General features: G+C 43.7%; 1 protein-coding gene across 1 annotated transcript in view; it reads right to left on the reverse strand.

The window, feature by feature from the left end:
• The window catches only part of PROM1 (prominin 1), a 60,690-nt gene extending 59,879 nt beyond the window's left edge, over positions 1-811 (reverse strand). Inside the window, 1 exon segment of the mRNA XM_032686046.1 lies at positions 687-811. The gene's annotated coding sequence lies outside the window, so the exon portion shown is untranslated.
• Positions 812-15,205: the final 14,394 nt, after the last annotated feature.

The raw sequence follows: 15,205 nt of genomic DNA on the forward strand, positions 1-15,205 counted from the left end.
AGCGGCCGCCCTCGTTCTCCTCCTTCCCGCGTAGCGGCTCCCCCTCGCCCCCGAGATCTGTGGGGCTCTCCCCGCCCAGCTCCCGCCGCTCCTCTCTGTTCAGCGCCCGGCAGCTCTGAGCAGCCCCCAGACCCCTCCGCAGCCGCCGCGGAGAGACCGCGCTGCCCGCGCCGCGCCCACCACCCCACTCCGCTGGCTCGGCGGGCGGGCCCGCCCCGGCTGCCCGTGGACCGGCCGCATCCCCCCGCCATGCCGCAGCCCCCTCCCCGCGGCCGAACCCGTCCCTCCCGCCATCCCGCTCCCCGGCCCCGCTGAGCACCCACCTGCCCCCCCCCTCACCGCGCGCTCTTGGGGCGCCTCCATCCTGCTGCTCCCCGCTCCCACAGGTCTCTCTCCCAGCCCCGGCTAAGCCCTCCGGGATCCCTACCGACCCCCTTCCCGAAGGCAGCCCCACTCCCTCGACAGCCACCCCCTCCCCGTCACCTGGCTTCTCACGGCAGCTCCCCGCCCGCCGACCCTTTCCTCCCGCAGGGGAAGGGGCCGTGCTCTCCCGGCCAGGATCTTCTGCCGCCCGCAGCGGGAGAAGGCGGAGGAGCCTCACCGCCGCCTGCTGCCCGCCCCCCCGGCCCGGCGGAGCCGCCCCGGGACCCCTCTTCACGTCCCCCCCCCCCGCCGGCAGCACTCACCGGCCGAGCGGGCACAGCGATCCGGAGGCGGCGGGCACGGCCAGCACGGCACAGCCCGCCCGCTCCGCCTCAGAGCGCCGCGCCAGCCGCGCTGCCAGTGCCGCCCGCGCATGGATTATGGAGGGCGGGCTCTGCTCCGGACCGGGGCTGCAGGACCACCCCGGCAGCCCGGGATGGAGGGGGGAGGAAGAGGAGGAGCGTGAGGGCTTTAACCACGGAGGGACGGGCCGGGCGACTGGGAGCTGGGCAGGGGGAGACGTTTCGTGGAGCGGCTTTTCTGAGGCGGCCGAGCGGGTCGGGCTGAACCTGCACCCGTGCGGGTGGGAGCGCGCAAGGCTTGGCGACCTGTTGCATCCTGAGCCGGCTCCTGCCCTCTCCCCGACCGGGAAGGGGCTCTCTCCGCGACCGAGGGCCGGGCTCCGCCGAGGCACATCCCGCTTCGCCGTCCCAGGGGTGGCCGTGCCACCTCCCCTGGGCGATTTCTTCTGGGGGTTGGTTCGAGGTCGAGCGGGTTTGCTTTTCCCGTCAGGATGACTTACTCCATTAGCTTTCGAAAAAAACATCTTGTTTTACCTTCCTCGAGGGGTGTCCTTATTGCCTGATGGGTTTAGCGTTTCCTTTAGGGCTGTTATCCATGTTCCAAAGTGGTTTTTGTTCCTGAAGACCAGTGATTTATTGGTAAAATGAGAAGTGTTTTTCCTACAGTAGCGTACACTGTCAAAGGCTCCTGTGCTTTCCCCCTTCACCCTTTTGTCATTTTTATTTGCATCTTTTGTATTTTAATACAATTCCTCTCTTGCAATATTAAAATATAACAATGATTCTTGCCTCTCTTACTAGACCCCTCATTAATCAGCATGACAAATGCTTTGCAGGGCAAAGCAAGAATTTTCACTGGACATCCAAGGTTGTGCTGGGTCCTTGGAAATCCGTAAAACACTGATGGAGAAAGCAGTTAGTCTCCCTTTTGACAGGCAGAAAGAAATCAAGGCTCCAGCTGTGGCAGCAGTCTGCACTGCTAATGCAAGTTTGGCATTAGCCAAGGGTTTCTCCAGAGGTGGCATTTAGCGTTGCTGAAGTCTACCTGTATTTCAGCTCAGGGCATTTGCCAGCAGTGCACATCGAAGAACAAGTTGCTGCATGGGCTGCACCTAGAAAGAACAGTTATTCTGACCACAGTTAACCCCGGACTTGTTCAGTAGGAGGACACAAAGGTACAACCCAAAATGGAGTGGCACTGAGCTGCAAGACAGGCTCTTGTCCTAGTTCTTATAGTTGTAATGTACTCTGAGCAATGCATCAAAGAGAGACAGCACTGTAGTCTTGGGGAAAACACAGAAGACGTTGACAAAAGGACAAATGTGTTAAATTAACCAGGTAGTCCTCAAAAACAGAAGTACAGTTCCTGTCTTGAGCTTTGGATGAAACTTATTGTAAATACAAGAGAATGGTCCTTCCAAATAATGGGCTGTGAGTGCCCAACGCTGTTAATGAGACAATCTGGTGAAGTCGATTCCCTTGCTTCCATTCAGGGTTAAATCAAAAAGGCCAAATTTTACTGACCTCAGTGACTTGTTGACTGATTTTAAGCTGCAGGATGAAGGCATATGACTACAGTGATAAATAACTGCAAGGGTGGAATAGGCTGTAGGAGCTTAAGAGAATGTGGAAATACAGAGGAGAACAACATGGGATGAAGTTACCTAAAATCTTGACTTGCTGGAGCCAAAGACACTTAGATTTTCTTTGGGGTCACTAATTTATACAAGTTACAGGTTTTCTTCCATTTATGGTAGGCTACCACAGTACTTCTGGATGAGAAATATCTGCAGTTTACATAAACAAGGACACACAACTAGAGTTACAGGAAAAAGATGTTAGCTTTCAGAGAAAAAATAACCTAAATCAAGACCAACATTATTAATGGAGACATTTCTTCGGTAGACTAAGCCAACACTTATTTTCTAATTAGTATTACCCATGTATAACAGATTTCCTGTTTATTTTTAGGGATGATGCTGTCAATATAAGAAAGCTTTTCAGTCATATCTGAGTCTTTTTGTACTATTAGTATCTAGCCTGAAATAAGGAACTTGCCTAAGGTGTCTGGAAGTGACTGAGTTAAGATAATTTATATCATATAAGGTACTGAAAATATGTTCTCTGAGTAGCACCTAGTTAAATGTCAGAGCTTGTCACTGTGAGATGCTAAATGGAAGCCTGACCTCTTCAGCTGCCTCCCATTACATTGCTGGCAACCCCAAGTATATGTCTGACCTGAAACCGCTCTGAGCAGCTGTTGACCTTTCCTTGATGTTTCTTCTCTGCTAACTGCATGTCAGGTAAGAGACAGGCAGTGGGAAATACTGCACCAGTTTGCAGCCCTTTCCTTTGCTCCTTGCCTCCCTGCCATCCAAACCACAGCTGTGCCCAGGCTTGCTTAGCTGCACGCTCCTGTGGGCACCATGAAGTATGTGCTGGTATGTGGTTTGCCTGCACGTGTAACACAGTCATGTTAGAGAAGCAAAATATGTAAAACCAGCATGGAGTCTTAGCAAGCTCAGAGAGCATCAAGAAAACTTGTCCTCCAGGCACTGCACCATCTTCTATTTGTGGTCCTTTGTGCTTTATTAGGGTGATTGGGCTAAAATTAATCAGAATGCCTTCCAGATCTGCTCTTTGGGGGCCAGAACTTTTAAATGACATCAGCACTTGGGACTGTGGTCAGGTTCCCAAGGCAGCTGAACCACTAATTGCTCACATAAATGGGGAAGTGGTCTTTCAAACCACAGTGCCTGCCGTAGGTGATAAGGCCTCTGAAAACCTGCTGTATAAGCATTCAAAACAGGAACAGCTGGATGAAAAAACCTGGCCCATACTCTGTGGTGAGCATTTGAAAATCTGGCTGTGTATCAATCTCTGTCATCTCAGACAAAAATCCTCAGATAACAGAAAGATACATGAGATTTAAAGCTTAACTATAATGGTTGTATCATGTAATTGATTTTTAAGTAGAGCTTGTGATTAAAGGTCTATTAGATAGATAGCTTTTTTCATTAGCTGGGAGCCAAGCTAGGCATAGTATTGCCTGAAGAGATTTAAAATCATAACTCCAAACTTTCCACCTCCCAAAAATAAAAGGGTCAAGGTAGAAAACCTCTTGTATTATGTTTAGTCTTCCTCTGACTGTTTTCTGAGTGTGTATTTAGGGAGAGAAGGGTGCATGGAAGTGGGGGAGGGGAACAGTTGCCTTCCTTGCACGGAGGCTGTGGAGAAAAGTGATTTACACCCTTTGCCAAGAACATGTCAAAGAGTGAAATCTTCCAACACCCCAAAATCGAACTAAGTCTACCAATCCCTGTCAGCTTTACCCTTCAGCCCAATGCCTGCCCACTTGGCTCATCTTTCTGTGGATTATAACCTCTGAGTCCTTCCTTGCCCTCTGCCACCATGCACTCTGACTACCTCTGCCCTTCTTCCTGCTGCTCAACGTCACCCTTCCCTTTGGTTCTGGCTTAGCCCTTTGGATTTTGCCAGCCCTCCCAATTAGCTAATGCTGCCCAGCAGCACCCACCACCTACGCACATACCCCATGCCTTCCTTCTGCTCAGCTCCCCATCAGCACTGTTTCTCCCCTCTCCGACATCCACAGTTGCAGCCCTCTTCATCCTTAATTCTCCTGTGGGATGCAAGGCTTAAGGGATTACAGGCTGTATGAGTTCACAACCCGAACTCCAAGCTGTGAACTCTTCCAGGCTGGAGCCAGGCTAGCCCAGGCTCTGCAGGCTTTGGGAGAGGAGGGAGCTGAGGTTATAGCAAGCAGGAGGAACATGTTGCTGTATTAGACACAAAACATGTAAAATTTGAAAGAGATAGAAGGGTACATAAAAATGGTGAGAAAGCATGATTGCTGTGTGCTATACTCTGACATATATTTGCCTAATTTGCTCACTCCCGAAGAAAATAAAAAAAGGAAATGGACAACCTTACTCACATTAATTTTCAAGCTTAGAAAACAACACAACCTTTCATGGTAGCCCTCTGATTCATGCCAATTTAGGATATAATTTCAATGAGGATTGCCTTCATTTGAATGGAGGATTTATCCTGCTGTATATCCCTTTAGGATGCCTTCAGAGTTGATGTTTTGTCAGCTACACATCTTGCCATTACGCTCTGCTGTGCCCCTTTCTTATGACTGTGATAGGTCTGCATGACAACTTGTCAAGGAACTTAAAAATTATATTCATTGCTTTTCATTTGAGGAAACAAACCACTAGTAGTTGCTATAACAGGTTTCGCAGTTAAACAAAGATACAAACTGACAGGGATTGCATGATGCATGTACTTGGAGCTTGTATCTTCTTTTATGAGCTCCCCCCCTATCTGTTTTTCCATCATTTCTGTTTTATTTCTACTTGCAAGCTTTGATGCTTGACATTCTGATAAATTACCATCTCAGGAATGCTTGAAACTAAAATGGGAAAGGCACACGTCTTTTTGACATTGGAACAAAAGAAGCATGACTTGGTTCTAATGCTGTGTGATAACAGATTGGGGAGCAATGGCCAACCACCACCCCAGATTTTGGTTCCAGCTCTAGCAACTTACACTTCTCTGGTGACGAAAAGGTCAGCATCTCCCAGGTTCATTCTGTGGGAACTGTATGTAATGAGTCATCTGATAGAGGATGTGGCCATATGAGCAAGGGCATTTCAGTTTGTTAGAAAGCAACTTATGGCTTTAAATAAATGCTTTCAAATGAAGTCCTGAAAACCTCTTGCACAAGTGTAATTTCACCTGATAGAAAAAAAGATTTTAAATAAGGATGCTCCTGTTTACTAAACTTGAACATGCAGTTTGGTGCCTTTCCCCTCAGAAATGAGGTTACAGCCATGGGGCACACCTGTTCTCAACACTGGTAATTCCTTGCTTGTGACCAGTTAATCACTGACCACCAGTACAGCTGTTTCTTGTGGTACAGTGGTAACTTTTGGGGGCACATACAGGCTTCAGCCAGGCTGAGTCCCACAGGCACAGTGACAAAGTTGAGTCCTGACTAACGAAATCACTGTGCAGATGATGCAAGTGGGCAGCAGGTGTATGTGGTACAGCACCAAGCATAACCTGTGGCCTCACCTCAGGTTACAGTCATGGACACTCGAAGATTAGGACTGATGGGTTCTTTGTTCTCTCTTATGGCTTATTTTTTTCATTTGTTTTTGTTTTAATGAATGCATTTATACATTTCTTCTGAAAGCTAGGATCTGAGATGGACTGCTTGGACAGAGGCAAGAGAGGCTGTAATATATGGTTTACACAAACTATGCATCCAATGCATGTCAGTTAGAACAGAACACTACAGAACTAATCAGCCAAACCAAGTACACACATGAAAGATAACACAGAAGCAAAGTGAATGATCTTGATAGTCATTTGTCAGAAAAAAAAAGGATATTTTCCTCTCTGTTTCATCCCTATGATAAGCAGAAGTCCCCTCAGCACAGGGTGACTATCCCATGCTTCCCACAAAATGTAATCCTACCTCAGGAGCTTAGCTGCTGCAGTGACCTTCTTTTGTCTGCTTGTTCATAGTAAAATCTGTCTGACGTGAGTAAAGAAGATTGGAAGAAGGCTATTTTTAGTATCAGTATAAAATAATCTGTAGCACAACAAAATGCAAGAAAGAAAGGTGGTGTCATTCTCCCTGTTTCCAGGAAGAATGACACCACCACCTACAACATCTTGTAGGAAGCACATAAACAACACACGTTGCAGGATTAACCTGACAGGGCCCCTCCGCTCTAGTTTCTATTATTAACTTTATACCTAGTGCAAGTCTCCTCAAATGAACTATATGAGGTATAATGATTTATCTTACACAGACTATACCTCAGCTGAAAATTTATTAGCAGAATAGTAAGGGCCTGGGTTTTATAAGGTGATGAACTTTTCCCTCCCTCTCCTGCATGCTTAAAAAAAATACCATTTCTATCCTTCCCCACCCCAAGCTCCCCCTTTCAGCTGAGTGGTTGGGATAGCAGCCTACTATCCACAAGCTGTTATCACACAAACCAAAAGTGCAACTTCTCCCCTTTGCCACCTCAAAGCTTCAGCTCCCTCCTTGGTCTTCTCAAGTTTGATACAAAAATGTTCATTATGACTGAGCAAAAGACTGCAGTACCAACAAGAACACACTCCAAGCAAAATGACAGTTTCTTTTCTATAATATAGTGGATTTTTTTTTTCAAGGGAAATGTTTTCAGAATTTTATGGAGGAGATTGGCTTTTTCTTTCCCTAATGTTCTTATTAATTTATAATTTCCTGTGTTTAACCTGCCTGCTAATAAGCTATAAGAGTGAAGTATTTGCACTGTTGAACCATACAAGATATAAAAAAGAGAAGTTGACCTTTAACTCTGCTTCTTTGCCTTTTTGCATGGTTTGGTTTTCATATTATAAGTATTTCATGGAAACATTAAGCCTTTGAGAACAGAGAACATTTATAGCACTAGAGAACACCTGAGATTTGTTGCTTTACAGTCTGTGGCCTTAAAATCTAACCTGAGTTAAGAGGTAGCACATATCTATATTTGTGCAGGCAGCAGAGCAAGAATCAGCCTCATGCTCCAAGATCCGCAGTGTGCTTCTTGGTTCTGCCCTGCTTCAGGCTACAGCTTCCCCCCCCTCTCTGCTTGAGTTCACAGCTGAGCTGATGAGTACAGCAGGGGTGCATCCATGTTGTCATGCTGGTTTGCTCTTTGCTCAAGTTTCCAGTCTCTGGCTGCATAAATATTAGTTCACATGTAATCTTCAGACTGACACAGCTCAAGGAATAGTGAAGTCTGGGTGCAAGTCATTCACCTGAGAATGTCCCACAGTCTGCAACCTTTGACCTGGGAATGCAGGCCCACATAGGCACAGAAAACAGACACATTGCACACATAATGTGAGCAAAACAAAGACTAACTTTCATCATCAAATTTACTCATACCTGCTTTCACAAAAGGGTTTGCAGTAAGTCCTGAAATCTTTGGTCTATACTGCATCCGGTGAAAAAATGAATGATCAAGTGTTGTTTCAAAAGCTTCTTGATTCATAGTTTTTTTATTTCTAAGCCAGAGAGGACTGTTGTGATTACTTTACATATGATTCATGTGCATTACACACATGAAGCCATGAAGACTCACATACTAGTTTCAATATTAAGCTCATCAGGTATGGCAGACTCCTGGAAAGAGGCACCAAGATTTCAGGTGACAGTAGAACTTGGTTGTACTGTGAACAGTCTGAAAGGCCATCTTCTCTCATTATTTAAGACTAAAATTTTAGCCTTCACCTGAGTTGTCCAGTTTCATTTCCCAATTTATTTTCCACTCTTTTGAACAGCCTCATAATAGTGATGACCAGTGCAGTGGCTCCACAGTACCAAGGAATACCAAAGAATTAGTTGTGGTACCACTTGGTGATGATACTAGTCTTCAAGTCTAACCTCTGCATCTTGGCCCAACACTGTTTGGCACCATTTGACCTTTGTGAGATTATTTTAGTCTTTTCCTTTGACAAACTGAAGGTGTTAAGATAGTGTAGCACTGTTCTTGAAGAGAATCTTGCTAGGTAGGACTTCAATGCTTTTTTTCTTTTCTTTTTTTTTTTTTTTTCTGAACTAAGTATTAGAAAGAAACATGTTAAATAATAAGACAAGTTTTAACACCTACCAGCACTGGTATTGCCTGGACACTTGCTTGAAATAGTACCTGTGATTGTGTATTGCTGGATTTTCCTGACATCAAGTCTGGTACAAGCTACACAGTGTTATAAAAGAGGGTCTGCACTTGGAAGAGGCAGTGATCCAAAGTGGACATGACAGATAGCAGACTGGAATTTTGGTGCCGATTCCAACTAGAAAGCAGCAGTATTCTCTTCAGCATATAAAGCCTGCAAATCGTACACAGCTGCTAAGGTAGAAAAGGCCTTTTGGCAAATCTGGAAGCCATTGTTTATTATTCTAATGCTTTATCTATAAATCTGAGCCTTACTCATATTGTGGCAGTCTTTCTGCTCTTTAATTCTGTGAACATTGAATTACAGACATTTGAAGAGCTGAGGTCTAATAGCTTAGAGCTTAGATTGCAAACTCCTATTCCCACTCCTCTCACTAAATGGACACTTCATTAGACTCCTCTGCATTTCATCCTTCCCATTTGATGAGGTGCTCACAGAAAGGCCTTACAAAACAACCAGGAGCAACTACCTGCCTGCCAGACAGACTATTCCCAGAAACTGAAGGACTCTATGTTGTTTTGTTGTGTTTAACTTTATAAGTCCAAATGATAGTAACTTTCAGAAAGCTTTTGGTAAAACTTTCTCCAGGTTACCGTTCTCTGTTTCTGCTGTACCTTACTCATCCTAGCATTTGCCTCTGTACAGGCTTGAATATTTGCTTTTGCAGATTTCCTGTTGTTACCCTCTGCTACTTGCAGTAAGGAAAATAAATAAATTCCCAGTTTGTGCTGTAGTTGTAGAAGCAATCATCCTATAAAAAGTAATCCACAACTCACTGCAGTAAAATGTATTAGTTTATATATTCTGTATGAGCTGAGAGTTGGTACAGTGAAGGCATGTAATTAAAAAGTGCACTTTGGATGTATTTTGAGCTTTCCTTAGCAGCTGTTACATATTATGAAACATGCACATTGTGGTGGTTTTGTAATTGGATTTAAGTAGCTTGCAGAATATCTCAATACACAGAGCAAAACCCAGCAAAACATTATAAAAAAAATGTGCATAGTAATTGCACCCAAGAGTTGCAAAGAAAGAGCAGAGAGATCACATGAAAAATATTTCCTGCTTCTGTGAAATCTGTGAAAATTCCCAGGAAGACTAGGAAACATCCCTGGGATGGGAATGCAGTTTACATTGAACTCAGCAAGTGAAGATATATGTGTGTGTAGCTGGCAGCCAAATCTGAATTCTGGTGCACATCAAATGTTATTAGTTTGTACTTAATTACACAGCATACCACATACACTTGAAAAGTCCTTTGAGTTGAATTTTCAGTCTAAGTTAGTTTATATTAGAACCATTCTGATATTTATTTTCTGTAGTCGCTTTGCAACATCTGAAAGACAGCAAATTAAATATCTTGTCTTTTGATTTTGACTGAGAAGCCAAATTTCTTTTTTAACACTGAAGTTCTTATGCAATAGGTGGGAGGAGATAGTATTTTATAATTGTATGCTTAAATCACAGAATCATTGAATATCAGGTTGGAAGGAACCTCAAGCATCATCTGGTCCAAACTTCTTGGCAGAAGCACTTAAAGACTTTAAGTATACATTTTCTCACTGATTTTAGAGAGGGAAAAAAATCTTCTAAGATATTTTTGCTGCTGAAGGAGGATTTGCAATACTACCAGGGACTGCTGTTCTATTTGTGAGCTAAGATTACTCTCAGTGAAATGGCTCAGCTCCCTGAGGTTCTCAAAATTCCTGTTATGCCTTTGCCAGATTCACAATAGTCTCCCATTTGTTATTTCACTAAAAAGAAAAAAAAAAAGAAGTATGTGTTTGGCTGAAATAAAAAGGAGAAACATGTGCACAGCTGAAAAGCTTCAAAAGCATCTCTATAGAGCACCTGTGTGCTGAAGAGCATCGAGGATCATTTAGTGCTTAATCAGGAGCTGTGCATTGCAAGGCTTGGAAGAAGAGATGTGAAGATGGTCATGGAAAAGCTAAAACCCCTCACTATGAATCTATCTGTCCTCCTCTTTCTCACCTTGAGAAAAACACTTTCTTACTGCAGTTCACTTTACTGACTGTCAAAATGGGTATAATAAAACTTGCCTTTTTTTCACAGCTTTCTGTTTTGGCAGTGCCTCTGGAGCCCTGTTTGAAGAGCACTGTTATGGTACAGTACAGTGTCTTGGGAAACCAGACAGATGTATGCCATGTTTAGAAATTATTTTTCTGTTAAATGAGATCATAATTGATTAAATTGCTGGGTAATTAAGGGATTTTTACTCTTCTTATTAGATAAACAGACTTTTTATTGCAAACAGTTCTCATCTTTCTAAATCAGTTCCAGGAAACCCTATAATGTCAGTCACTATTAGCATTTGGAATAGCATTAAGAGCTTTATACAAGCTCATATTAATCTGTCTAGGTTAACCTTTGTATCCAGGCTGCCTCAGTTGCTGTATTTCAAATCTGCAGAATGTCAGTTCTTCCTGGTGGGCAGGAAGAGGTTTAGCACAGATTTAGCAGTGCTTTGATCATAGTATGAAGTAATTTTGAACTTATTTGTGACCAAAAAAAGTTTATGTGGAGCACTTTTATTCAGTCTTATCAATTGAGTTTTTTAATCCATTGGGGCAAACTTTTGACCTCTCGCTTTTGCTCTAGAAGCTGCTTCAAAGACCAGATGAATATTAAGACAATAGTAGTGTCAAGAATATTACATTTCATTTGGGCACTGGTTTTCACAACTGCAGAAATACTACACAGGTATAGAAACAAAGTAAAAAGGGTCCCCAGTGCTCCTTCCCACTGCAAAGTCTTCCCAGGACATCCTAAGGCACTTGCCCAACCTGCACTCCAGCACTTCCCATGAAGGCAGTGCCTCAGACTGTGTTCCTCAGGCAGTCTGGTCCAACTATTTAATGATGCTCATAATGAGAAAGTTTTCCTAATATTTAACCTAGATATTCTTTGCTGAAAATTAGGTTTATTTTTGCTCATCCTTCCCAAGTGGACATGGGGATTAATTGATTGTCGTTTTTTTAACAGTGTTTGAAATACTGGGACATGCACTGGAACATGTTACCATGTTCTTTCTCCGGTCTTCTGTTTTCTGGATTAAAGCCCAGTTCTTCACAGCTGTCCTTACAGCCATGTTGTCATTTCTGTCTTGTGACCTCTCTCAAATTTGCATATGTCCTTTAAAACATATAATTCCCTTGTGTAAACATGCTACTCCAGCTGAGAGCTCCTTTCCTGAGGAAAGCAACCCAACAACATCCCACACCATAAAGAGCCACTTCTTCATGCACTGATGAATCTGCCTTCTTGGTAGGCACGTACTCAGTGTGTGTGTTGGTCCTTGCCATATCCAGAATCCCTTATGCACTGCTTCTGCTCAGACAAGTGTTTCTGGGGTTGGGTTTTTGTGTGTGTGTGTTTGATTTTTTCCCTCCTTTTCGCTTTGCTTTCTTTGATTTCATATATTTGATTTAGAGCCTTCCCAGTTTTATAAAGACTATTTTGAATAATTCTGCCTCCAAAATGCTTGCTGTGTTTCTCAAATTGGCATCAGTTGCATATTTTATAAGAACACCTTTCCACTCCTTTATCTGTATCGTTGAGGAAAGTATTGGAAGGCACAGAACTGGGTCCCCAGAACATCCACTTGAAATTACTTTAGGTATTGCCACTGAACCATTGATACTGACTGTCCTGTTGTGTACAATGAAGAGTGACACACCATCAGTGTTCTCGGTTGCACACGGAGCAGGGTTAAGCATGGTTTTGTGAGAATAGCACAAAACCAGGAGTCAAAGAGGTTTGATTTTTTTAGTTCATTTTGTCCCCAACTTTTAATACATATGGTAGAACGTTACTGTAACCTTCTTTTCACTGATTTCCTTGTCCGTAAAAGGGAAACAAAGACGCCTGTGAAATGCGTGGCTCCTCAGGGGAAGATGCTGTTGCAGTGCAGAATGTCAATGGTCATACATGTGGCCTTGTCATCACTTGTACTGGTTGAAACTAACACTGCTGAGCCCAGTGAACCTGTAGGACTTCCAGTGTTGGTATCAGAACCCAGGTCTGTTCCGTGCTTTGGTCTTTGCTTCCATTTCTTCTTTTAGCGCCTGGCAGCACGATGCACGTTTGTGCTTGGCTGGCACTGGCACTGTGTGAAATATGGCTGGAAGCAAATTCTAATTGCAATTCCTTGTGTGCACCTGGCACAAACTTCAGTACTGTCAAAATGTACCAGCCACCAGTGAAAAAGGGAGGTGGGACGAGATTGTCTTCACGGTTGTTGCTGTGATTTTGTAATTCATATTAAAATAGTTAACTTCTTTCCTTTATGCTTTTAAGCTTCCTGGTAATGATGCAAACCAGGTTTTTAAAGCTTATTTGCAGCAGAAGGTTGCGATAAAACTGCAGCTTGAAGCCACAGTGAGATTTGGAATCATAGGGATAAACAAAACTTGTTCCGAATAAAAATGTGCGGAAATGCTTGCTTGGTGCCATGAAAAGCACCGGGTAACCACTGAGGAAGCCGAGCAGAGCACCAGCCCAGGGGTGCACTGCCGTGCCAGGGGCTTGGGGCTCAGCTCCACGGGGGGTTCCGGGCTCTGTCGGCACCGCTCCCGCCCCTTTTCCACACAGCCTGTCAGACCCTGCCCGGCTTCTCCCCACTCTGTGGCACTGGGTTGACCATGATGCTGAGCCTTTGAGGGGGAAAGAGGAAATACAGATCCTAGAGGAATGATTAAAAAAAAGTTGATGTTTATGACTGGCTGCCTGCTTACTTTTTAAACATGAAGGGAGACATTTGATAAATATTTAAGTAGCACCAATTTATTTAACGCTATACATGTTTAACAAGATGAATACTAAAGAGGCTAAATAGATTAAGATTCCCAAAATGATTGTGCCAAATGTGTCTGTTTACTTCAGGCCTCTGTGTAGCATAGCAAGGATATTTCCACCACTGTAACTATCTCTTAATATATTAATAAACTGGGTGCTTTGTAACTTCAACAAGCATATCCTGCAGTAAGGTAACTACGCTGAACTAAGCAGTATTTTTTGCCACTGCGAAGCATCCATGGTGTATCTATGTCAACAAAACATCTTCAGGTCAGACCAGGCTGGGGATTCTGTGCCTCTGCTCTGGCTGTCACCTTGAGCATCTTTACTCTCACCTTGAAAGGCTTTGCTTTTGAATGTAGATGGTTTTAATGTTTAATAATGCCCTTGCACACAAATACACTAGTCTCACCAAACTCACATGTAAATATGTGTGTATATACATGAAATGTGCGACCCCTCTGTATCTCCTTCTCAGTCACACGTGGTGAGGAGTAAATTTGAGTGTGGAAGATTAGCCTGAGTACTTTGTATGACACATAAAGCCTCAGTGAATCTCTCTTGATTAGTTCTCCTGTCCTGACCCTAATACAGAGGTAAAAATATTTAATGGCCTGTACTAAATTAAGTAACACAAGACTGTGACTCAAGTATGCATGACTAAATCTAGTTTAGTGATTCTTATGCTTAAAGTGTGTCACCAAGATACCCCCAGAAGAGAATGGCTTAGGTAAATACACCATGGGATCAGCTTGCAAAGGAAGAATCACATCTGTATACTTGTTTATATTAGTCCAAACCACACAAGAGCCCTCTGGCAGTGCTGAGCTTTTGCTTTGGACAGTAGAATCCCATTACAAATGAAATTACAGCATCAACATTGAGAGTTGTTCCCTTTTGTTGTATTTTGATTGAGAAAAAGCCTGCCTTCAGCATAGCATTGTGCAGCTATCATAGCCATTGATGTCAGGGCAGAAGACTCCAAATATAATATTAGCCACTATTTCATGCTTTTATTCATCCCCCCACCACATTCAGAGAATCTCAGCTGAGATCAGAGTGCCATGTTAGAAACACAGGCTCTCATCCTCCACAAAGGTTCAACTTCACACGGGTCAGGATGGGACAAGACTGGGGAAAATCTTCCTGATGGAGCAGACAGAGGTGAACTTCTGTTTCTTTGCAGTGAACACTTCCCTGATACAGCTCCCACTGAAGAATGGGGTAGAGCTGCCTCTGCCCTGCCACTGGAGCAGTCCTGCCCCACACAGCCAAAGCTCTCACCACCAGCAGCAATTCCCCTTCTTGTAGGCAAAGGAGGCAGTGGCTGCCTCTTGTGGGGGTTTTGCTGTCCCTGTCAGGTTTCTGCCTTCAGCAGCTGCCTGTTTTGCCCATGAATTAAGCCACTTAAAGGAGGGGGAGAGTTTCCACATGATCTGGTGAATTCTCTTTTGAGCAGAACTGGACTATGAAAACCTGAAAAATACTTTGGAAATTACACCATCGCATATGAGAAATACAGCCTACATATCCATATATAAACCAGGATTTCACATTAAATGCATTTATCCTCATTCTGTCACCCATGGAAAGTTATTTTCACCATTAAAAGTATGCATGACAACTTGTTTATCCATTCTGAATACACTGGACAGGAGCTAGTTTTCCATATTCAGAGCAGAACATATATCACCTTCAAACACAAATATCACATATATTAAAGATGCTTCCTGGAAGATTTAATTCCCTTATCAATTTTGTTAGACAGCATGGCAGACAGGGATAAAGCTCTGGGTTCTGTGCTGTAGAAAGATCTTCCTTTGGTCTTAGTAACACACAGTAAGAGAGAGGCTGTTGAAGCTCCCTTCACAAATAGCGAGGAAGGGACACTTCAGCAGAGAGGCAATAAAAAGCCTAGT

The sequence above is a fragment of the Chiroxiphia lanceolata genome, chromosome 4, assembly GCF_009829145.1.
Source record: "Chiroxiphia lanceolata isolate bChiLan1 chromosome 4, bChiLan1.pri, whole genome shotgun sequence".
Lineage (NCBI taxonomy): Eukaryota > Metazoa > Chordata > Aves > Passeriformes > Pipridae > Chiroxiphia > Chiroxiphia lanceolata.